Source organism: Macaca nemestrina, chromosome 16 (assembly GCF_043159975.1).
Source record: "Macaca nemestrina isolate mMacNem1 chromosome 16, mMacNem.hap1, whole genome shotgun sequence".
In the NCBI taxonomy this organism is placed as follows: Eukaryota; Metazoa; Chordata; class Mammalia; order Primates; family Cercopithecidae; genus Macaca; species Macaca nemestrina.
Window position 1 is genome coordinate 9,906,799 of NC_092140.1, and position 26,945 is coordinate 9,933,743.

General features: G+C 34.0%; 1 long non-coding RNA gene across 1 annotated transcript in view; it reads right to left on the reverse strand.

Moving 5' to 3' along the window:
* Positions 1-19,393, reverse strand: part of LOC139359201 (uncharacterized) — a 122,164-nt gene extending 102,771 nt beyond the window's left edge. The window contains exon 1 of the long non-coding RNA XR_011615102.1: positions 19,251-19,393. This is a non-coding gene — a long non-coding RNA (uncharacterized lncRNA). The remainder of the gene's footprint in view (positions 1-19,250) is intronic.
* Positions 19,394-26,945: the final 7,552 nt, after the last annotated feature.

Sequence of the window (26,945 nt, forward strand, 5' to 3'; positions counted from 1 at the left end):
TCAACAGGAAGAGCTAACTATCCTAAATATATATGCACCCAATACAGGAGCACCCAGATTCATCAAGCAAGTCCTTAGAGACTTACAAAGAGACTTAGACTCCCATACAATAATAATGGGAGACTTCAACACTCCACTGTCAACATTAGACAGATCAACGAGACAGAAAGTTAACAAGGATATCCAGGAATTGAACTCATCTCTGCAGCATGCAGACCTAATAGACATCTATAGAACTCTCCACCCCAAATCAACAGAATATACATTCTTCTCAGCACCACATCGTACTTACTCCAAAATTGACCACATAATTGGAAGTAAAGCACTCCTCAGCAAATGTACAAGAACAGAAATTATAACAAACTGTCTCTCAGACCACAGTGCAATCAAACTAGAACTCAGGACTAAGAAACTCAATCAAAACTGCTCAACTACATGGAAACTGAACAACCTGCTCCTGAATGACTACTGGGTACATCACGAAATGAAGGCAGAAATAAAGATGTTCTTTGAAACCAATGAGAACAAAGATACAACATATCAGAATCTCTGGGACACATTTAAAGCAGTGTGTAGAGGGAAATTTATAGCACTAAATGCCCACAAGAGAAAGCAGGAAAGATCTAAAATTGACACTCTAACATCGCAATTAAAAGAGTTAGAGAAGCAAGAGCAAACACATTCGAAAGCTAGCAGAAGGCAAGAAATAACTAAGATCAGAGCAGAACTGAAGGAGCTAGAAACACAAAAAACCCTCCAAAAAATCAATGAATCCAGGAGTTGGTTTTTTGAAAAGATCAACAAAATTGACAGACCACTAGCCAGACTAATAAAGAAGAAAAGAGAGAAGAATCAAATCGACGCAATTAAAAATGATAAAGGGGATATCACCACCGACCCCACAGAAATACAAACTACCATCAGAGAATACTATAAACACCTCTACGCAAATAAACTGGAAAATCTAGAAGAAATGGATAATTTCCTGGACACTTACACTCTTCCAAGACTAAACCAGGAAGAAGTTGAATCCCTGAATAGACCAATAGCAGGCTCTGAAATTGAGGCAATAATTAATAGCCTACCAACCAAAAAAAGTCCAGGACCAGATGGATTCACAGCTGAATTCTACCAGAGGTACAAGGAGGAGCTGGTACCATTCCTTCGGAAACTATTCCAATCAATAGGAAAAGAGGGAATCCTCCCTAACTCATTTTATGAGGCCAACATCATCCTGATACCAAAGCCTGGCAGAGACACAACAAAAAAAGAGAATTTTAGACCAATATCCCTTATGAACATTGATGCAAAAATCCTCAATAAAGTACTGGCAAACCGGATTCAGCAACACATCAAAAAGCTTATCCACCATGATCAAGTGGGCTTCATCCCTGGGATGCAAGGCTGGTTCAACATTCGCAAATCAATAAACATAATCCAGCATATAAACAGAACCAAAGACAAGAACCACATGATTATCTCAATAGATGCAGAAAAGGCTTTTGACAAAATTCAACAGCCCTTCATGCTAAAAACGCTCAATAAATTCGGTATTGATGGAACGTACCTCAAAATAATAAGAGCTATCTATGACAAACCCACAGCCAATATCATACTGAATGGGCAAAAACTGGAAAAATTCCCTTTGAAAACTGGCACAAGACAGGGATGCCCTCTCTCACCACTCCTATTCAACATAGTGTTGGAAGTTCTGGCTAGGGCAATTAGGCAAGAGAAAGAAATCAAGGGTATTCAGTTAGGAAAAGAAGAAGTCAAATTGTCCCTGTTTGCAGATGACATGATTGTATATTTAGAAAACCCCATTGTCTCAGCCCAAAATCTCCTTAAGCTGATAAGCAACTTCAGCAAAGTCTCAGGATACAAAATTAATGTGCAAAAATCACAAGCATTCTTATACACCAGTAACAGACAAACAGAGAGCCAAATCAGGAATGAACTCCCATTCACAATTGCTTCAAAGAGAATAAAACACATAGGAATCCAACTTACAAGAGATGTAAAGGACCTCTTCAAGGAGAACTACAAACCACTGCTCAGTGAAATCAAAGAGGACACAAACAAATGGAGGAGGGAAGAATCAATATCGTGAAAATGGCCATACTGCCCAAGGTAATTTATAGATTCAATGCCATCTCCATCAAGCTACCAACGAGTTTCTTCACAGAATTGGAAAAAACTGCTTTAAAGTTCATATGGAACCAAAAAAGAGCCCGCATCTCCAAGACAATCCTAAGTCAAAAGAACAAAGCTGGAGACATCACGCTACCTGACTTCAAACTATACTACAAGGCAACAGTAACCAAAACAGCATGGTACTGGTACCAAAACAGAGATATAGACCAATGGAACAGAACAGAGTCCTCAGAAATAATACCACACATCTACAGTCATCTGATCTTTGACAAACCTGAGAGAAACAAGAAATGGGGAAAGGATTCCCTATTTAATAAATGGTGCTGGGAAAATTGGCTAGCCGTAAGTAGAAAGCTGAAACTGGATCCTTTCCTTACTCCTTATATGAAAATTAATTCAAGATGGATTAGAGACTTAAATGTTAGACCTAATACCATAAAAATCCTAGAGGAAAACCTAGGTAGTACCATTCAGGACATAGGCATGGGCAAAGACTTCATGTCTAAAACACCAAAAGCAACAGCAGCAAAAGCCAAAATTGACAAATGGGATCTCATTAAACTAAAGAGCTTCTGCACAGCAAAAGAAACTACCATCAGAGTGAACAGGCAACCTACAGAATGGGAGAAAATTTTTGCAATCTACTCATCTGTCAAAGGGCTAATATCCAGAACCTACAAAGAACTCAAACACATTTACAAGAAAAAAACAAACAACCCCATCAAAAAGTGGGCAAAGGATATGAACAGACATTTCTCAAAAGAAGACATTCATACAGCCAACAGACACATGAAAAAATGCTCATCATCACTGGCCATCAGAGAAATGCAAATCAAAACCACAATGAGATACCATCTCACACCAGTTAGAATGGCGATCATTAAAAAGTCAGGAAACAACAGGTGCTGGAGAGGATGTGGAGAAATAGGAACACTTTTACACTGTTGGTGGGACTGTAAACTAGTTCAACCATTATGGAAAACAGTATGGCGATTCCTCAAGGATCTAGAACTAGATGTACCATATGACCCAGCCATCCCATTACTGGGTATATACCCAAAGGATTATAAATCATGCTGCTATAAAGACACATGCACACATATGTTTATTGCGGCACTATTCACAATAGCAAAGACTTGGAATCAACCCAAATGTCCATCAGTGACAGATTGGATTAAGAAAATGTGGCACATATACACCATGGAATACTATGCAGCCATCAAAAAGGATGCGTTTGTGTCCTTTGTAGGGACATGGATGCAGCTGGAAACCATCATTCTTAGCAAACTATCACAAGAACAGAAAACCAAACACCGCATGTTCTCACTCATAGGTGGGAACTGAACAATGAGATCACTTGGACTCAGGAAGGGGAACATCACACACCGGGGCCTATCATGGGGAGGGGTGAGGGGGGAGGGATTGCATTGGGAGTTATACCTGATGTAAATGACGAGTTGATGGGTGCAGCACACCAACAAGGCACAAGTATACATATGTGACAAACCTGCATGTTATGCACATGTACCCTACAACTTAAAGTATAATAATAATAAATAAATTAAAAAAAAAAAAGAATTTGAGGGAAAAAATACATAAATTATAAACATAATTTATAAGAAACAAATTTATATAGGCCTACAACATAAAGACCTCTATAGTTGCTCCCAAATAGAATAACAATTTCTAATTTCCTGAGTATCTTTTTAATACATCAAATTATGTTTAATTGTCTAAACATGAAAATGGCTAATTTTTCCCACAGTGTTTTGTGTGAGGCTGTGTTTCAACAGACTGTCACAAGAAGTTGCTTTATTCAAAACGTTTTTAAATCATTGATATGCATTTTCAAAGGATTGTTCTAGCAAAGTATAAACTTTTGATACTGATAGTGAAAACTATGTATTTTTCAATAACAAAATACAAAGTAAAAAAATACCAAGTACAGAAGCAACCTATGTATTTCTAAATCTTTCGAACATTTAATGAAAGTGATCAGGCCTCATCTGTATAAGGTAAAATAGAAAAAAAAAAAAAAACAAAAAAAAAAACATTGGGGTACTTATTGTAAAACTACAAAAATATAATTGGCCACAGTATATTTTATATATAAATATATATAATATGTAACATACAATATGACACATTTATGAGGTAAAAATAATATATCTGTATTTTAGATGAAGCATTTTAAGAAAAAGCATTACTCTCTTTTAAGGTAGGTAAGTAATATGGTCAAAGACCTTTAAAAAACTGTATGGAGTTTACTTCATGGGTTTTTTTTAATACGGTGAATTTTTTCTTTTTTTACTTCTACCAGAAAAGAAAAAGAAGGTCTGCATTACTGAATGACTAGGAGCTAATGAAGAGTTCCAAACAGGTCTCTCTCCATTAGAGAGAGGCAGCAGGGAGGGGCTCCTAGGAAATAACTTGAGAATGTAGCCAAATTAGAGTTGACTAAAAAGTGATTGATGTATGTGTTCTACAATTTTAATAAAATGGCAAAACATATTTTAATGTTTTACTACCATTAAGAAATACTGAAACAAAATATTTCTACGAAAATTTATTAAAACAGAAATGTGTAAATATTAGTTAATTTTTTAATAATTGTTGAATTTACAGAAAACAAACAATTTAATCTTAATACACACAAGTATATTAGTACTTCTTACATTCAACAAGAAATTATAGGAATAGATGACCTGTTAGTTTCCTTGGTGGTCTTGCATTTTATAGTAACTGATTTAAGTAAGAAACTAATAGGGTCGTACAACAAAAGCAGAGTGTTTTAAAGCAAACTGCTTCTCTTGATTCTCAAAATGAAGACATCCTTTGCTATGAGTTTGCTCAACCTTATCATTGAGTTTATTTATTGAAACAAGAAACAGGAAAAATAAAAATATATTTAAAAAGTTGAAACATAAATATTATTAAATAATTTTTCAGGCTCCAATAAATGTCAACAATGTATTAAACATTAGAAGAAAAGTAAGGTCTGCAACAGAGACACTCTTGTAAATGTAAAACAAAGCAAGTTAGATATCACCCACAATATCTTCAGACTGGCAATTCCCCTCAAACAGAAACACTTTATTGTTGGATAAGAAGTTGAGGAAAAGGTGAAGTATTTCAAATACAAGAAATGAATAAAGATCTATGTTTAATGGAAAATTTGTACTCTTCATTTCTATTATTTCTGGATTATTCTAACAGAAAAGCCAAGAGTTGCTTGCTCTTTTATGTATAATTGTTTCATCATATGAAAATGATATTGTCTAAGTCCATTAATAATGTAAATATCATACTAGTAATGAAAGTAAAAGACATTCTTACTCTTCCACTTAGGAGCAAAAACTACTTAAATCAAGTGTTAACCTTTGAGCAAATTAAGACAATCAGTTCGGTTGCCAAATAATAATAATTTTGAATGATTCCTCTGCTATTGTTTCTCTTCAAAAATAAAAGCAGAAGTTTGGACAAATAACACATCTAATTTTATATTTTTTACTCTAGTCTTAGCAAGGGAAGAGATGTATTATTCTCCAACTTGTGTGCAATTTATCTGATAGGAAATATGGTAAAACAAAAACCTAAAACACAAAAAAGCGGAGGAATAAAAACTTACAGAAGGCTCTCAGAGAGATGCTGTGTTTTATTTCTCCTCAATTTTTTTTCTTCTCTGAATCTACCGCCAGGGCAGACACCAACTAGACAATTCCCTAGCCTCGATGTAGAACAGCAAGAAAGCATTGCCCACAACAACAAATAACTATAGAACTCTATATTTTTGCATTCATTCTTCCATTAATTTTTTCAAAGTTTCTATGAATTCTTTGGAGAACAGCAAATTTTGGTAAAGTTTTAATAAAGGTATGTCATAAAATTTGAATAATATATTTTTTAAAAACTTCACCTGAAATGCCTTTAAAGATTAAGAGTTGCCAGATTTATGGTATGTGAAATTATTAGCAATCATTATAAACCTGATGATGCAATAAGGAATCTCCCAAGTCCATAACCCTATGAAAATATCATGTCGTGCTTTCTTATTGGAGCTGGTAAAGGATAAAATGAAATAACCTTAATAGAAAATATTTTGTAAAATAAAATTATTTCTTTCTTAGCATTCGTTGATAGAGTCATACAGTTAACATTACCTGTAAAGATGAAATACCAGTACAAGAAGCCAAGTGACCTGAAATGTCCTTTTGCTCAGTGTCTGAATGACTACCAGTTGGAGGATAGGGTATTTCTTTATCTAATAGTTGAGTTCCGTTTCATATAGGATATTACAGGTCAGAAATTACACTGAGAATATGGATATTCCTTAAAAATCAGTAATAATGGCCAATTTATATGTTATTATAGTGTTTCCCCAGACATTGTATTTAACCTAGAGTAGGTAGAGGGCTGTTAAAAACTGTATTAATTCTTCAAAACAGTGGAATTTTGTTGACTTTGCATGGTTTGATAGCTTAGAAACATAGAAGACAGCTGCTAGCTACAGAGTGCTTTTCTACAGTGTGGAGAATCTAGGTACAGCCTGAGCATTCAGGCATAGAGTTTCAATCTCATTCTGGTGGCTGCAAACGAGGAGCACATGGAAAGAAAAGACGGAGGAAAGGTTATTCCCAGCACGATATCCAAATACACACATACACACATATATATATATATACACATACAAAAAAATAACTCAAACTGTGAATGTCCATTTTGAACTTTTTGGAAATATTAACATTTTCTTTAATTTCTCTAGCAAATTTGTTTTGAATTTTAATTTACCTGGTATCTCTAATATTGGTGAAGAAAAGCAGCAGTTCAATTCGTGGCCTAACCTCTGAAACAGAGCCCCAACTACAATCTTCACTCCGAATTTGGCACCAGAAACAAATAACAAAAAAGTGTATCATCAAATCTGCACTTGCTGCTGCAGTTCCTGTCTGCGTGTTAAAAAGATATTGCATTTAGTTGCTCTAATGTCCCTGGGTTTGCAGATCTGGTATATTCAAAAGTAATAAAATTTAAAATGTCAAGCAATTCAGAGGCTAACGTTTTACCGGTTTATACCTTCTAAATAGAGTAGAAGGAGGCCTTGGGTCAGACAAAATATAGTCTTTTCAGGATACTTACTTAAGGACCTTACATTTAGAAAATCCTTATCACAGGAGAATTCCTTCTCAGCCTTCTCAGAAACCTAATCTATTGTTTCCTGGCTTGCTAATTAGGAAATGGAACTAGCCCAATTAATCTATGCAGGCTGCTCAGTTGTTGAAGGTTGGTTAGTTTGTGTATTAGTTTTCAAGGATTGTCATAAGAAAGTACTGCAGACTTGGTGGCTTAAACCATGGAAATAAAGTGTCTGCAGGTTTAATTTCTTCTGAGGCCTCTCTCCTTAGTTTATTGTGTCATCACATGGTCTTTCCTTTGTGTGCATGAATCGCTGGTGTCTCTCTGAGTGTTCTGAACTCCTTTTGTTACAAGGACATGATTCACATTGGATTAGGACCACATTCAAACGGCCCTATCTTTAAATCCACTAACATTGTGAGGTGCTGGGTCTCAGGGTTTCAACACATGAAAGAAGAGCGTACAATTCAGCCCATGACAGTTTCTAAAAAGAAATGGCCAGGTCCACCAAAAATAAATAAATGGGGGACTATCAGAGAGCTTTTGTGTATCTAAGAAAAAACAAAACAAAACACTTTTTTTTGATTGTTGTTTCATGCATAGCTTAAACATCCACCCATCTAGGAAATAACTCCTCCTGAAAAATAAGGTTTGGAGGTTGTGAAGCACATCACCTTGAAAAAAATAAAAATTGTAATGTCCTTATTGACTTAACCAAATGGAAACATATCACAGCCTGGCATAACAATCTTTAAACAAAAATAAAAAGGCAGAACCACATTATGTATTTAAAACTTGGGAAAAGATTATCTTCATCCTACTTTTCTATCATTATATATAGATCCAATGAAAACTCTCAGCAACATCTAAAGATGAGCATAATTATTCTGTAATCCTACTTGTGAAAGGGGCTCTCCAGCCTGTAAAATGCAACCACTGTGCTTGAATCTGGCGACATCCCCAATACATTATGCAGTTCCATATGGTCTGAAAATAGCTCCTATTACTTCCTTTATCTTTCCAAAATGAGCTCTATTTGGAAAGTGATAAATAATGGAAACGATGAACAATTTACTTTGTTCTTCTCTCTCTCTCCCTCTCTCTTTACACACACACACGCACGCGCGTGCACACACACAAATTGTATTTGGTTTCTTCTTTCCTGTCATTTCATAGAGTATCATAAGTCAATAAGTTATACCTCTATTTCTAAACATTAAACCATAATTATTTATAGAAGTAAATGAACCTAATGCCTTGCCAAGGATTAGAAAACTGCAATTTGAGAAAACGCTAGTATCCAGAATGGGTTTTGAATAAAGAGATCGTTATTATAAATATGTATATGAATGTTAACCTCCAAATGCCACTATGCTTTATACAGAAAGCTTTCATAACCTGTTTATCAAGTATATACTTGACAAAGTGACTAGAGTGACTATGAGACTCTGAGATTATCTGAGTCTCTATGACTGGGAACACAGTTCTTGATCATTTTTATCAGTAAACCCATTTTCATTTTTAATTGACTTTATCCTAATCCTAATCAACAACATCTTCATGGCTGATATTCCTGTCAGGCGTATGGTAACAGCTTTTACTGAGATACAAATCAGATAAACAATCTCCAGTGACACTTGTATGTGCCTCTTTTTTATTACTTCTTTATGTTTTTCATTTTGTTAATGAGATGATCTACTTTTTCATCTTTTGCTTTTAAAAATTGAGAAGAGGCCGGGCACGGTGGCTCAAGCCTGTAATCCCAGCACTTTGGGAGGCTGAGATGGGCGGATCACTAGGTCAGGAGATCGAGACCATCCTGGCTAACACGGTGAAACCCCGTCTCTACCAAAAAATACAAAAAACTAGCCTGGCGAGGTGGCGGGCGCCTGTGGTCCCAGCTACTCCGGAGGCTGAGGCAGGAGAATGGCGTAAACCCGGGAGGTGGAGCTTGCAGTGAGCTGAGATCCGGCCACTGCACTCCAGCCTGGGCGACAGAGCCAGACTCAGTCTCAAAAAAAAAAAAAAAAATTGAGAAGAGAAGCGATGGCTACAATCTGTTTCCCATATAATGAAGGTCAAATCTTTTGCAAAAAAATTATTATCTCTGATAATTCTATTATTACTTAACATAAGAATTTTCTTTCTCACTCAAAATGAATGTCATGAAACAAACTCAACCCAGTAGACAACTTGACTACATGGCTTTAAATCCACAAAACTGTGTAAGTCAGAGAACCACAAACCAGATTTCCTCTGGGATGTGCAATAATATCTGCCTTCTAGAATGGTCCAAAAAAGAGTTAGCAAAATGCATCCTCAATCATTCTTTTCAGCAATTAAATATAATGGGGATAGGTCACTGTCTTGCACATTCTCTAGAATAACATTGTTTCTTACCTCATTCCTGTTTTAAATTTATTTTTACTAAAATATGGTATATGCACAACAAAGCACAAGTTATAATTGTACATGTTCATGAATGCTCATGAATAAAAACGCATCTATATAACCATCCCCAGATAACCAAGACACAGATTATATCTAATACTTAGGTGGCCCTTTGTGCCCTCTTCTAGTCAATATCCCTCTGTCTGAGATTCACCAGCACAGAGTAGTTTTGCTTGGGTTTGTTAATTATGTGAATACAATCCCACAGTATATGCTCTTTTGTATCTGGCTTCACCCATACTGGTGTGACAGTTGTAGACTGCTCATTCTCATTGTCATCACACATCCCATAATGTAAATAGGCCATTATACTAATGGTGGGCATTTGGGCAGTTTCCAGTTTTTCGCCATCATGATTATCACCAATGTAAACATTCTAGTGTGTCTTTGGTATACATATGTATGGACTTCTCTAGTTTTATATCTAAGACTGAAAGTAATGGAAACTCAGATGCTTTAGGCAGAGCCATAGTGTTTGTCAGAGTGACTCAAAGTTGGTTTTACCAAACAGTATTTCAAGCTGCAGTATCAGAGACTTTCAGTTTTTCCACAGCCTTAATATTTTGTACTGTGCTTTTTCAAAAGAAGACATGTGCCCAGCCAATAAACATAGGAAAAAATGCTCACCATCACTAAGAATAAGAGAAATGAAAATAAAAAAGAAATTCCATTATTGGTTATACACCCAAAGTAATATACATCATTCTACTCCAAGGACACATGCGTTTGTATGTTCATCACAGCACTATTCACAATAGCAAATACACAGAATCAGTCTAAATGCCTATCAATGGTAGACAGCATAAAGAAAATGTGGTGCATATACAGCATAGAATGTTACACAGCCATAACAAATAATAGGACCATGATCTTTTCAGCCATGTTTACACTACAGGCTACAGTAACCATAACAGCATGGTACTGGTACCAAAACAGATATATAGACCAATGGAACACAACAGAGATCTCAGAAATAACACCACACATCTACAGCCATCTGATCTTTGACAAATCTGACAAAAACAAGCAAGGGGGAAAGGATTCCCTATTTAATAAATGGTGCTGGGAAAACTGACTAGCCATATACAGAAAACAGAAACTGAATCCCTTCCTTACACCTTATACAAAAATTAATTCAAGATGGATTAAAGACTTAAATGTATAACCTTTGCGGAAATATGGATGGAGCTGGAGGCCATTATTCTAAGTAAACTAACACAGTAACAGTGAAGCAAATACTGCATGTTCCCACTTGTAAGTGGGATCTAAACATCAAGTACATATGAACACACAGAAGGGTACAACAGACACCGAGGCCTACTTGAGGATGGAGGGTGGGAGAAGGGTGAAGATCCACAAACTGCCTATTGTGTACTATGCTTATTACCTGAGTGGAAAAATAATCTGTACACCAAACCCCCACAACACGCAATTTACCTACATAAAAAACCTGCACATGTACTTCTGAACCTAAAATTAAAGTTAAAAATAATCCTAGTTCCTTTGATGTAAAATTGGAGTAATATACCTGCCTCACAGGGTGGTTAAGACAGGTAAATGAAATACGCTGTGACTGTTGTTGGCTTTTGGGTAACACTAGACAACAGTTGATTAAAGACATTTTCTCTTTTCTAGTTTCTCAGAATAAAAAACTATTGATGAGAAAATTTTTATATTTTCTTACTTTAAAAATATTGTTACATTTGTTGTTATTGTTACCATTTTTATTAGCTATTTGGTGTTATATTATTGTGTAGGAATTTTAGTTTATAGATCAGCGATAAGAATCTACTTTCATATGTGTGTTGATTACATGGATATCTTTTCCAAAGTGTTCCTTTAAACCTTTTGATATTTTTCCACTAAGTTGTCTGCCTTTTAAAAAATTATTTGTAAAATTTGCCTATGTTTTCTGGGCATGTGCATTTGTTGAATAAATGCATTTTCATTCACTGTATATTGATTCTCTAATCTGTCGTTGCTTTGTAATGAACATACTTTTTGACTTTTATTATCGTTCAATTCATCATGTCTTTCTTTGCAGTTAATGATTTTGAGGTCCAATTGAAGAAATATTTGCTAGCTTCAGGACTGGAAAACCTACCCCATTTTTGTCATGGGTTTAACTTTCATGTAAGTAACTGTATGCCATTTTGAAATTATTGCCATGTGAGATTTGTAGCATATCTATGTGATTCACATGAAAGACCATACTTTCTCCACTGTGTTGAAGAGAGAGCTTAAATAAAGCTCAGGTGAATCTCATCAATATATCTGAATGGTTTTGGTTCTGGGTTCTATTCTGTGTCTATGGTTTGCATCTGTTCTGTGTCTAGATCAGTTTGTGTATTCATGTTACAATATCACACTACCTAAATTATTATAAATGTAAAAATAACTTTTTATATCTGGAAGCATCCTACAGATTTGTTGTTCCATTTAGGAATTTCATGGCTATTTTTCACTCATTGCATTTGCATTCTGGAATCATCTTATTATATTCATTTATTTTCACATGTTGATGTTAATTTGATCAACTGAAACTAATAATAATCTTATTATTTTATTAAATTGATTATGTTGTTACTAAAGAGTATTTCTATGAACTACAAAAATTAAGTGTTTTCATTTTAAATATTTTTACAATGTATGTACTTCTACATTTTCAAATGACCAATCCTAATTGCAGCATATCCATGTTTTTGAGTGGTTAAGACTAAAACTTCATATGTCAGATTCTTCCACCTTTGTAGAAAAAGGAATAGAAGGAAACTTCATCAACCTGATAAAGGCCATCTATGGCAAGTCCAAACATTTAGGGATGAAGTACTTAATGGTAAAAATCTGAAGGCTTTATTAAGGCAAGGAACAAGACAGGAATGCCTGTTCTCAACACTGTATGCAACATTGTATTGGAGGTTCTGGCCACGAAAATCAGGCAAGAAAAAGAAACAAAATTATTCAGATTTAAAGAGAGAGGCAAAACTGACTATATTTCTCAGGATATGGTCTTGTATAAAGATAAACATAAAAAATCTACTAAAAATCTATTTTACTAATAGGTAAATTCAGGTAGATTGTAGAATGTAATATTAACATAAAATCAATGTTATTTCTATGCACTACATATAAACTATTTGAAAACAAAATTAATAAATTATTTCACTTACTAAAACATTAGAAAGTACTCAGAAATAAATTTAACAACAGGTGTACAATTATTGTACACTGGAAACTACAATATATTCTTGAAAGGTATGCAATAACATTTCTCTACATGGAAAGAAAAGATATTTAATGTTCATGAATAGGAAGATTTAATATTGTCAAGTTAGTAGTAATCGTCAATGTGATCTATGATTCAGTGCAACTCCTTTCAAAATCACAGATTGCTCTTTTGCAGAAATTGAGAAGTTAAATCTAAAATACATGGAATTACAAGGGACCTGTAATAGCAAAATAATTTTAAAATAAAGAACAAATTTACAGGACTCACATTTCCTAATTTCAAATTTAATAATAAAAATACAATAATCAAGATCATGTGTTATTGCATAAAGTAAGACGTATAGATCAATAGAATAGAATGGAAAGTGCTGTAGTAAAACATAGCGTTTATGGTCAATTGGAGTTGACAGGGTACTAAGATAATTCAATTGGGAAAGCACAGACTTTTCAAAATTAGTGCCAACCAAATGGACATCCACATGAAAAGGAATGAATTTGGACCTCTACTTTACAAGATACACGAACTCGATTGAATATTGATCATAAACATGAATATGCAAGCTAAACTAAAAATCTTTTAGAAGAAAAGATAAAAATAAATCTTTATGAGCCTGAATTAGGCTAAGTTTCGTTAGATTTGATTCCAAAAGCACAAAAGCCAAATGATAAAATAGATAAACTGGGCTTCATCAAATTGAAAACTTCTGTATTGCAAATGATAATATCAAGAAAGTGAAATGACAACCATTATAATAGGAAAATATTTGCAAATATTTTATCTGATAAGGGACTTGTATGCAGAATATGTAAAAAGTTTTAGAACTCGATATCAAGAACAAATTACTCAATTAAAATAACATTTAAATAAATATTTCACCAAAGAAGATATGTAAATGACTAATAAGCACATGAAAATTGGTTTAACATCATTAGCTAGTACAAAAATATAAATCAAAATCACAATGTGATATAACTTTATAGTCCATTGGATGGATAAAATATTTTTTTTGAAAATGGACAATAAAAAGTATTGACTAATGTGAAGAAATTAGAAACCTTATAAAATGTTGTTAGGAATGTTAATTGCTGAAGCCACTTTGGAAAATATCTGGGCAATTTCTCAGAGTAATAAATACAGTCATTATATACATAACCCAGCAATTTCATTTGAAGATATCCATCAATAAAAAAACATATCCACACAAAAACATGTATGCGTGTTCATAGCATCATTATTCATGATAACCCCAAAAGTGGAAGTAAATAAATATACATTACGGTCAAATTAACAAAGCATGAGATATTTACACTACAGAATATTATGACATATGGATGCTTGTGACAATGTGGATAAACTTTGAGAACATTATGCAAGGAGAAATAAGGCAGTTTCAAAGAACACATATTGTATGATTCACTTGTATGAAATGTCTAATATATGCAAATCTACAGAGATAGAAAGAAGACTGGTGGTTATAGGTCTGGGGATCAGGCTTGGGGTTGTGGACTGACTGCTAGTAAGCACAGAATTCCATTTTACAGCTAGGGAAATCTTCTAAAATGATATTGTAATCGCATTGCACAACTCAATTAATATACTAAAAATTTTGCATTATACACTATAATTGGGTAAATTTTATGAAATGCGAATTGTATCTCAATAAAGTCAATACAAATATTAAAGCAAAAACTGCTAGAAATGCATAGAAAAATCAAAAATCTGTGATAATTCCTAAAGATTTTAACATTCCTTCACAATAATTGGTATAACAAACTAATAATGAATCATTAAAAATATAAAAGACTGAAAATACTCTCAACCAATTTGACCTCATTAGTATTTATTAAAAAATGCTATAGCAACACTCCAGCTCATACTTTTTTTCAAGAAAATACAATGTATTTACTAATATAACTCACATTCAAGGTTATAAAACAAGTTTCAATATATTTAACAGCATTCACATGATATTAAGCATGTATACAGAATGCAGTAGATTGAAATTAGAAATCAAAGACATAAAGATAAAAGTTTATAAGTATTTGGAATATAAATTGCATTCTTCTATCTAAACACATTGATCTACAAAGAAAGAAGAAGTTAAATTAGAAATTGTTTTGAATGGACTCAGAATAAAAATACATATATCAAAATTGTCCTGTTTCAGTAAGTATTACCTAAAAGGAAACATATCACTATTGACTTTGTAAGAATAGAAAAAAATGGTCTCACATCAATGTTTCACTTTCAGAAAGTAGAAAAGAAAAAAGTATATTAAGCTTAAATAAAATAGAATAAATGAAATAACACTCAGTGTAGAAAGAACAACTTTATGCAAACACATCTGACAACTTCAATTAAAAGGGTGGATTGGTGTATGACAAAAACTACCAAAGTTCACTCAAGAAATAAATAACCAGAATATCTCTATGTCTACTAAAGTAATTGAATTTTTAATTAAAACTATTCTCACAAAGGAAACTCTTTCCCATATTACTTCACTGGTGAATCTACCAATCATTTAAGAAAGAAATAATATCAATTCTACACAAATTCTTCTGAAAAATGTGAAAGGAGGCATACTCTCCGACCCATCTTGTGTGTCCAGCATTCACCTGGCACTAGTTATTATAAGGAAAAAAATCTGATACTAATATTCATGAATATAGTCATATGTATTATGAATATATGACTTTTACCAATGCATACTTTTAATATGTAAAATTCACAGTTCGTGACCAAATAGATTTTATCTAGGATTGCAAGGTTGCTTTCACAGTTAAAAACAAACCAGCATTAGTATATTCATGAATTGAAAGAAAAAAATATGATTTTCCCAGTAGACACAGAAGAAACATTGATATAATTCACTAAAACGGATAAACCTCTCACTAAACTAAAAGTAGGAAAGGGAACTTTCTCTGACAGAGACCATCTATGAAAATTTTATGCTAACATCATACTGAGTGACAAACTACATGTTTTCTCACTAAAATCAGGAACAAGGTAAGAATATCAGTTTTCTCTAATTCTCTTTAATGTTTTACTGGAAGATGTAACCAACAGAATAAGGCAAGAAAAGGAAATAAAAGAAATCTGCTGTGGGCTGGATGTTTGTTACCCCCAAATATTGTATGTTGAAATCCCAAGGTGATGATATTAGAAGATGGGGGCTTTTAGGAGGTGATTAGGCTCCACTCTCATAAACAGGATTAGTCTCTTATAAAAGGGACCCTTTGAGAGATCCCCTACCCTTTCTACCATGTAAAGAAAGAGTGAAAAGGCCTAATCTGTGAACCAGGAAGGAGGTCTTCCTGAACCTGCTGGAGTCTTGCTCTTGGACTTCTTAACCTCTAGAACTATCGCAAAAAATTTCTGTTGTTCACAGTTGCCCAGTTCATGGTATTGTGTAATAGCAGCCTAAATGGAATAAGACAAGATACAAATTGGAGAGGAAAAATATATACCTTTTTTTTTCCAGAGGATATTACCATCTACATTACAAATCATATGGAATGTATATAAAAAGCTGCTAAATTAAATAAATGAGTTTAGCAATGAAATCTACATGGATATAAAATTAATATATACAGGAAATTATTTCTATATACTAGAAGAGAACAATGAGAAACAGCATTTTTAAACACCATGTGTAAAAGCATCCAAAACATGAACTATGTAAGGATTAATCTGAAAAATATATGTAAAAGGTCCACGATGCAAACCAAAAACATTGCTGAGATAAATTAATGAAGACTTAAGTAAATGGAGAAGTGTTTTGTGTTCATAGGTCGGAAGGCACAGTATTGCTAAAACACCAATTTTCTACAGATTTATTTGTAGGTTTCTCTTAGTGCCAATCAAAATTCCAGCAGGTTTCTTTAAAAATCAATCTGGCAGATACACTTGCCTTGAGCACAAACAAGGCATAGCTAATTACTGATACAGTTGCCAAAAAGGGATTCTGACAGTCATGATACCTGAGCAAATTCCTCCTCCAAGTAACAAATCAAACAGAGGTTATTAAGAGTCTTGGACACTGGCAGCTGGGAAGATGGGCTAGAGAAAGTGTCTGCTTGCTCATTTTCCTTTACAGGGAGAGAAATGTTCTAACATCATCTCAGACAGCTGAGTGACTTAGGTATGCTCATACTGCTTCATTAAATGTTCAAAAATATGTTTTCTACAAATGTTTCCAAGAGAACTTGAAAAATTCAACTGTTAGTTTACCTATAAAACCTCTGCTTCAATTCTTGGCATCTACAAGATTTACTAGCAATGTGTCCTTTGCCTAAATCACATACACTTAAGTCACACTTTAATCATCCACTTTTCCTATGGAAGAAAGTATTAAATTTAAAATATACAAGGCATAATAAGACTCAAAATGTTTATTATTGCAAGATCTCCTCTTTATGTGTCAAATCCAGAAAATCATGAACCATCTGCAGAAAATTAGAAATTATGGTGCTCCATGCAAATAATTATATAAGCATGTTTGTGTAATTTAATAAGAAATGATTTCTACACATCAAAGAAAACAAACAACAGACTGAAAATACAACCTATGCAATGGGAGAAAATATTTACAAACCATGAATTTGATAAGGGGTTTATATAAAAATCTCAGAAAACAGAATAGCAAAAACAAGCAACTGAACAAAGAAACAAACACTTTTTTTTTTAAAAGAGTAAGCTGATTAAAAAATGAGAACCACCCAGTTTGTGGTGCTTTGTTACAGGAGTCATAGGAAACACACATAGTGTCAGCAGTTGAGGAAAAAGACCATTGCAAAAGGACAGCTAAGGAAACTGGAAGTGGAATCTTAGCAATGCTGGATGATGTGATACAAAGTGAAAATATCTTCAAAACTAAGTAGAGTACTTTTCCACCTAGAATCCTCTACTGAGACTAAGTTAAACAAAATAAGAATATTTTAGGTAATCAATGATTTATTAATTTAAACCCTGTGTATCATTTCTTATCAATTTAATTTAGGATGTGCTTCAATTTTTTAATTTGTCTAATTGTGAAATAGAAAAACATGATATCTGCAATATAAGATGCTGTATTCAGAAAGCAAACGATGAGAAGTTTACAGAAGACATTGGTGTGCAGTGCAGACTTAGAAAGCAGCCAGTCTGAATTTTAGAAAGATAGAGGCCATTAAAATTATAGTTTTTTGGGAAAAATATATTTCTTAGTATGCTTGAAATGTTTAAGAAATGTTGAAATTGGATATTCTGATATTGCAAAGAATAAAGCCAATGGCAAATAGAACCTTCCAGGCAAACAAAATACATGATGAAAAATCAGGTGTAATCCTAATACACTCTTTGGATACATATTGAACAAAATGCAATTATTATTTTGTGAATATTTATGTATCATCTATGAACATTTATAATTTGTATATATGGCTTTATTATAACATGAAGAGAGCACAGTATAATTATTTAAGTGGATAATTTCTTTTCTATCAAGTGGAATGTTAAAATGTAGCAGTAAGTCAACATTTTTTGTGTAATATGTAAAGACTTGACTATAAAAGAGAATGGTGGGGGTGTGTGTGTGTATGTTTGTATCTGTGTTCACACATTTGGCAAAGACTTCCAAAATTAATTTTCACAGAAACGAGATAAGGGAAGAATTGACATAACTGAATCTACATTGATAATATTTCATCAATTTGACATGCAAAAATCACAACTTCCTATGGTCCAACCTTGTCGTTTTCCACATGGTTTGACTTAATAGGATCTATGTTCAGATACTTAGTCCAAAATAACCAGAATATATTGTCTTCAAGTTTCTATAAAACGTTTAATGTGTGGAAGGATTTTAAAAATACATTCACTTTACTTCATGGTAATCCATGATCCGAGTGGTTCTGATTTTCCTATATTGACAACCAAATGTGTTGGCCTTAACTGACAGATCTTTCATCAGACATCAATCATCTTTCTTATATTATTAAGCTGTATCTGTATACTCAGTGACTCAAGGAATAATAAAAGTATCATAATAAAAATATTATAAAAACATAGTCCTGGTAGAATATGAAGGAAGAAACAGAAAAAATCCACCTATTCTGGTCTGTTAGAGTAGCAGTCCCCAAACTTTTTGGCACCAGGGACTGGTTTCATGCAAGACAATTTTTTCATGGACCTGGGGGTGGGTGGGGGATGGTTTCAGGATGATTCGAGAACAATACATTCTTTGTGCACTTTGTTTCTATTATTATTACACTGTAATATATAATGAAATAATTATACAACTTACCATAATGTACAATCAGCGGGAGCCCCGAGTTTGTTTTTCTGCCACTAGCTGGTGCTACCTGGGGGTGATGGGAGACAGTGACACCTACAGTGTGTTGTTGATGTCCAGTCTACTTCATAATCTTGTTTTGGTGGTTGCTGTCACTGCAGAAAACCCTGTTTCACAAAGACAGGATGTTAGTAACGGAAGCAGGCTTTTCAGTGCTTTTGTGTCAATCTCAGAATATTCCACCTTGACTTTAACCCAGAGCATATGGAGATTTGAAATTGTCTCAAACAAACTTTTAAGGCCACCAGATGCAGCTGTAGAATTGAAGTACATCAGCTCACTTGCCACTATAAAGCCTGCCAGAAGATGCAGCTCATGTGTCACTCTCCACTGAGAGAGTTTCGGTGAGTCTGCAAGCGGTTGATTGATTATGGTCTCTGTGCAGTCAAACCACTCTACTAATGTTAATCTGGATTTACCACCACTTCCCAGCACCAGCGTCACTGCCTCAGCTTCACTTCAAATCATCAGGCATTTGAATCTCATAAAGAGTGCACAACCTAGACCTCTCACATGTACAGTTCACAATAGGGCTCACGCTCCAATGAGAATCTAATGCCACTGCTGATCTGACAGGGGGTGGAGCTCAGGTGGTAATGTGAGCGATGAGGAGTGGCGGTAAATACAGATGATGCTTCGCTCACTTGCCTACCACTCACCTCCTGCTGTGCAGCCCAGTTCCTAACAGGCCATGGACCAGTACTGGAGGTTAGGGAAGAGTGCAGAAAGCAAAAAAAGACTCAGAAGAAAGCACTGAAATCTGAGTAGGTGGAATACAGAAACACGCAAATAAGCATGAAATAACCTGAGAAAGCATTTTTTGTTTTACCAACTCTCCAGTTGAAGTCTCATATTCAGTCATGTCCAGTATGATACGTGGTAACAGTACAGCAAAAGAGAGAATTTACTAGGTAAATGATGATGGAATCACACTAAAACTTGTTCTTAGCATTCAGGAAATCAAGATGATTTTGTGTGCTCTAGTGAGGCACATGCAGCTTTTAAAGGATCATTCAACTGGCAGAGATTGCAGATTGAATTGTATTTGGTTAACTTTCAGCAGCAGTGGTTTCTAAGCCACAGCAAGAGATGGATGAATGCATTAATCTCAGTTGATGACAGTACAGAGACCAATCAACCTGACATCCATTCTATGGCAAGGACCAGTCAAAAAGGAGAGAGCTGAGACCAGTTAACTTTATGTTTTTGCCAGGAAATATAATCAGGTTTTCCCTGCTTTACCTTGAATATGAGAAAATGTAAAAACTCCTTATCTACAAGTTGAACATAGAATGACCTGAAAATTTAACCAAACGAGGCTTTTTAACAAGATAAAACCAAGATAAAATTAAAGGATAAATCTAAACTTCCCTTCTACTTAAATGAAGTGGGAACTTATAAGGGAGATTAAATAACTTCCAGAAAAGAAAGAAAAAATAATGTCAACTTTGTATATAAGATTTGTGTAATTAAATTTTTGACCTTGACTACATTATGATTTGTATAAATCTGAGTTAAAAGTTTAAACAAATGACTTTTTCTCTAAGTTTACAATATTTAAAAGATCACAAAGATATAGAAGAAAGTCTAAATGTATCTCTTGTCTCTCCTTTTTTATTAATCTATAGTTTAAAATTAGAGCAACAGAAATGACACAAATTTAGACATAATCATAAAGAAAGTAACAAGTAGTTCCTTGTATTTGGTCAAAAGTTAGTTGGTCGAAAGTAGATGGGTTCAATATTGGAGTTTACACTAAATTTAGCCTGTTATCTAGGGAATCAATCTTGAATCTTAGGAGAGTGAAACTCAGTTTCCATGTAGTACGCACATATTTTCATAATGAACATCAATCTAGGTTGATCGTCCAAATCACATCTTAAATGTAATGCTTATTTCACTTTATTTTAATCATCTTCCTAGACAAATTTAATGTTTTTCCCCAAATGAAATAAAACCAGTTCTCATAAAAAAGTACAAAAGGGAAAACTAACTAAAATTGCTCATAATTTACTAGTGAGTCTTAGAGTCTGCTATGTGATTCAATAAATTACCCTAGAAACAAAGGCTTAATTTACATTAAAAATGCCAGCACGGCATAAGAAATGCAATGATTACCTTATGTATTATGGTTAGATAACTAAAATAAACTATTAAATGAAAATAATTCACTCAAATACTAACAGTGAGCCTATGAATAACAATCACTGCCCTTAAGTTGTTTATTAAGAAATGAGTCTTTAGAAGCTCAAAAGTAGGTGGGAAGGAGGCCAGAACTTTGATAAGTAACTATCACTGTAATAATTCTTCCTCCGTTAGGAGCGTAACTACAAACTTGACAGACTTACAACTCATCTGTTTTAATGCTATGTACTGACAACCTGAGAAATTCTCTCCTGAGACGGTTCAGGTGCTAATCTGTCATAAAGTTCATTCTTACATTTTATCGTCCATTAGATGATGGAGATAGAGTTTGACCTAAGAATATTGTTTGTGTTGAGATTTATAAACACAAAGGCGAATGTGCAAATGTCTCCTCTATCTATTAGCACCATATTGATATGATTATGGAAGACAAACAATGTCATACAGAAATTCATTAGATGTTTGGTATTTTTGAACTTGTAATTACTGTAGTAAAGGTTACTACAATGCAGAAAATAGACCTCAAAACCATATCGTCTGGGAAACAATCCATAAAGGGCATTCATATAGAAATAAATAAATAAATTCAGTTGAAAACGGCTGAACATGGCATTTGCAAGGGTACATTGAGAAGAGTCTGTCCTGGCTCAAGTCTGTAATCCCAGCACTTTGGGAGGTCAAGGCAGGCAGATCACGAGGTCAAGAGATCGAGACCATCCTGGCCAACATGGTGAAGCCCTGTCTCTACTAAAAATATTTTAAAAATTAGGTGGGCATGGTGGCACACGCCTGTAATCCCAGTTACTTGGGAGGCTGAGGCAGGAGAATCACTTGAACCTGGAAGTCAGAGGATGCAGCAAGCCGAGATCATGCCACTGCACTTCAGCCTGGGCTACAGAGTGAGACTCTGTCTCAAAAAAAAAAAAAAAAAAAAGAATTGGTCCATTTACTAATAGTCTAAAGGAGCCAACTGGCACTATTTGAATCTAAACTATTCCATGTGCTATCCCCAACTCATTAGCAAAGTCACTCCAGTATACTAGTAAGAAGAGAATTTCTGTGTTCATCATTGACATTTTATTGAAAAATTTGCTGATTAAGGGCAGCTTAGATTTTACATTTTCCTCAAAGTCATAAAGTTCATACAAACCCATAGTAACTAATGAAGACCATGTTCTCTGTTTATATCGATAATTCCCAAATTAATCAAACAAAACACACTAACAAGCAAAAAGATAACCAATGATATGTATAATTCTTTTCCTTTACAGATTCTTTTGTATCTGCCTTTACCATGCGATGAAACACATTTTTACATGCTTATATCAAATTCCATAGTCCTGGACCCTGAAAATCGTATTTAAAAACGAAAACAAATGTACAATTCTGATATTTAGTTGTATGAGATAGTGTTTCAAAAATAATGAAAAATATATTTTATGCATCCAGAATTAAAGTTTATAGTACATACTTATTATTTCTCTCATTGAATCTATTATCATAGAGAATCTGTCTTTAAAACCAAATACTGATTGTATATTAAGTAACAGGCAGAAGCCAACAACCCTTTATAAATAAAAATTTTTAATTATGTTTTTATATTTATTTCCTTTACATCTTCAAAATCCGATTTAAAAAGCACACAAAAATAATAAAAAAGCCAACTGACTCTAGATTAATCTCTTAGCTTATGAAGTGAAAATTACCGATAAATCAATAATATGACTAACTTTTATGGCTTCTTAATAAGAAAAAAGGAAGAGAGAACTCTCAATGTTATGCCACTTGAAATTAAGTTGTTATTCTTCCCATTTAATGGTTTTTGCTATTCTGAACCAAATTGCATCCTACATAGAGTAATAAAATATTTTATTTTTCTGATTAAAATATCTTTTTCTTCTAGGTAATAATTTTGGTAACCTGGATTTATTCAATCAATGTGTCTACAAGAATTGGATTATTTATTTTTTATATTTGGAAGATTTAATGTAGGCATCACATACACAGAGACCAGATTAAGTCTTGCCACTTTTCATGTCTTTATTTTCTTCAGAATCAATTATGTAGTTTATGGAATAAATTTCAATTCATATCAGCAATAAAAGAGGTCAAACTGTCAGCTATATAAATCCAGTGAGTGAGGTTAACTAGGTCATTAAAAATAAATGCTGAAGTGTTTATTTCTCTGTCAGCTCTACCACCAGATAATTTTTTTTCCTACTTTGCCTGTTTTATTACCAGATTTTTCAGAAACCAAAAGTTATAAATAATTTTTAAAGAAAAAACAAACAAGAAAACTCAACTGCTAACTGTAGTGTTTGTGGATATAGCAAAACGAGCTGAGGGGTGATAGGATATTTGACATAAGGAAACAAAAATGCCTTTATTGGCATACATACACACTTATTAAAAAATAAAGCTGCCAGGATCCATATATTATCTCATAATTAAATTTGTACTCCAATATCTATACTCTATAGAGCTCAAATTGTTCTTGAAGATTGTAAATGTCAACAGTTATTTAAATACAAAATGGTTATTAAAGATACAAAAGTATTAGATCTCAATTTCATGCCATAAATAACTTCGAATTATAAAATTGTGCAGTTGAACTGTATCTTACGAGATTATAGTGAAATATTAATTCTACAGATGAGGCACCTACTATACAGAGGAAAGAAGTGACTGATCTTTGTGATAAGTGATACTTTGACATCTAAATAGTCCGTCACTTTAAACAAATTTTTAATGGAAGCATTCTATTTTTTAAAGATATAGCATTTGTGTTATACAGATTTTTTTCTTGTGTCTAATGCTACTCTCCCCACATTCTAATTTTTTTTTTTCTCCAATACTTGCGTGGCCACTTGTTGCTTATCAAACATCTTTATGCTGCTTCCACTTTTAAGATGGAGGTCATCGAAAGATGTCAAGATGGAGGTCATCGAAAGATGTCAAGATGGAGGTCACTGAAAGATGTCAAGATGGAGGTCATTGAAAGATGTCAAGATGGAGGTCATTGAAAGATGTCAAGATGGAGGTCATTGGAAGATGTCCGCTCCTCTGAATCACTCCATGGAGCAGGCCCTAGGGAGTCATCCAGCTGTCTTCAGATGTTGTATGAGTCAAAACTAAAAATGCTACATTTCTGTGGTGTGCTTATTAGATAATAATGCACAACTTATGCCATCCAGACTAATGCATTCTACAAAGACTTCCCATGAACTTTCTACTCTTTTGAATTTCTATATTATTATTTACTGGCCTTTTACCCTCAAACATCTTCCTAGTGTAGTTCACTTTGCTATTTTCAATGTTGCCTAATCTCACCCACCTTCCATTTATCAATTTCTTCTCAAAAGGCTTTTTGTTTTATTGAAATTGTTTTTATTCAAACATATCTCATAATTATAAAATTACCTTGCAAGACCACTTGAGCACTTTCCTATTATTAGCTTCATCACATGGCATCTGTTTGAATTGTTATTTCGGTGTCTATAGGTACTCCATCTTTGTCTGTTTTTTTTTTTTTTTTTAAGACGGAGTCTTGCTCTGTTGCCCAGGCTGGAGTGCAGTGGCACAATCTCTGCTCACTGCAAGCTCTGCCTCCCAGGTTCACGCCATTCTCCTGCCTCAGCCTCCCAGGTAGCTGGGGCTACAGGTGCCTACCACCATGTCCCACTAATTTTTCTTTTCTTTTTTTTTTTTTTGTATTTTTAGTAGAGACGGCGTTTCACTGTGTTAGCCAGGATGTTCTCGATCTCCTGAACTCGTGATCTGCCCACCTCGGCCTCCCAAAGTGCTGGGATTACAGGCATGAGCCACTGCGCCCAGCCTGTCCTTTTAACAGAGAAATATGCAGGCCTTTCCTCAAAGACGTGATATCAACTTTCCTTTCTCTGTTTCTTTGTAAATATGATACATTTCACTTATTATCTATATATCTATAGCTTTATTCTCTTGAGTTTTAAAACCACATTTAAAGTAAAATGTGAAAAGCTTCACTAGAATATTTGACCATTATCTCAAACTCAAATGCTAGCACTAGCTTTGTCATTTTTTTCTACCATTTTTTTTTTACAAACCTGTGTTTTGAAGGAATTGGCATCTATGAAGTCATGTAGACTATAGAACCAGAATAAGTTACATCAACTTCTTCTCTTTTGACCTCCATATGCCATCAACAACCTACACCCCATTAGTTCTCCTTGCATACTACCACTTACTATGTCAGTTTCAGCTTTCTCCCATCCCACTCAGCCAAGGCAGTGGTAGCAGCTCCATTGAGATCATGAGAGTTTGAACTAAAGTAGAGAATAATATTAGATACAAGAGCTGGTGCATTTTAAAGTAGTTATATCCCATAAATTCAGAACACATTGAATCTGAATAATGCCCCAATCACCAGAAAACCATAGTCTTCACCAACCTCCTTGGGTTTGATAGAATCTGTGTTTTACTTTTCTGAATATAAACCTAATTTTTTACAAGATTGTTCACTAAGGTCTAAAACCTCTTTCCAGCTCCTTCAATCCTCTCTGCCTGCTAAAGGAAAGCATAGGTTGATTTTGTTCTTTGTTTTGCTAGCTGTTGGCATTCTAATTCAAATGGAGGCCTTACTCTGTTCACCTCACTGAATTAAAAAATCACTGTCCTCTTTGTGTGTGTGTGTTTGTGTGCGCGCCACTATTTTTCAGAGCTTAATTATCTCTCACAAGGTTGCAACAATAACTTCTTAGTTTCATATGTTACCAATTGAAATTCAATACTACCAGCTACAATACTTTTAAAGCTTATGATTGTATCTTTCCTGTGATCCACACTACCACTTAGATCCTTAATATAATGTTTAAGTAATCAATATAATAGTTAAGAGACTTCCCATTCTGTCTCAGACCTAAATTCTAAATTACATATATATATATAATTATATATGCATTCTTTGTTTCAGTTTTATATATAAGAGGATGACTACATCATATGATTTATTATAAAGATTGGGAAACTATTAAGAGAGACAAGAAGTAAAAGATAGAGACAATAAGCAGAAATTAAATGTTTTCTTTTGTTTTTTGCTTTTATTTTAGGTTTCGGGGGAACACGTTCTGGTTTGTTACATGGGTACATTGTGTGTTACAGTGTTTTGGTGTACAGATCATTTCAATACCCAGGAAATAAGCATAGTACCCAACAGGTAGTTTTGCAATCTTCTCTTAGCTCCTACCTTTCACCCTCAAGTAGGCCCTGGTGTCTGTTGTTCCCTTCTCAGTACCCATGTGTACTAGTGTTCAGTTCCCACTTACAAGTGAGAACACGTGGTATTTGCTATTCTGTCCCTGCATTCATTCACTTAGGATAATGGCCCCCAAATCCATCCATGTTGCTGTAAAGGACATGCTCCTGTTCATTTTTATAGCTGCATAGTATTCCGTGATGTATATGTACCACATTTTCTTTATCCAGATTACCACTGATAGTCATTCAGTTTGATTACATGTTTCT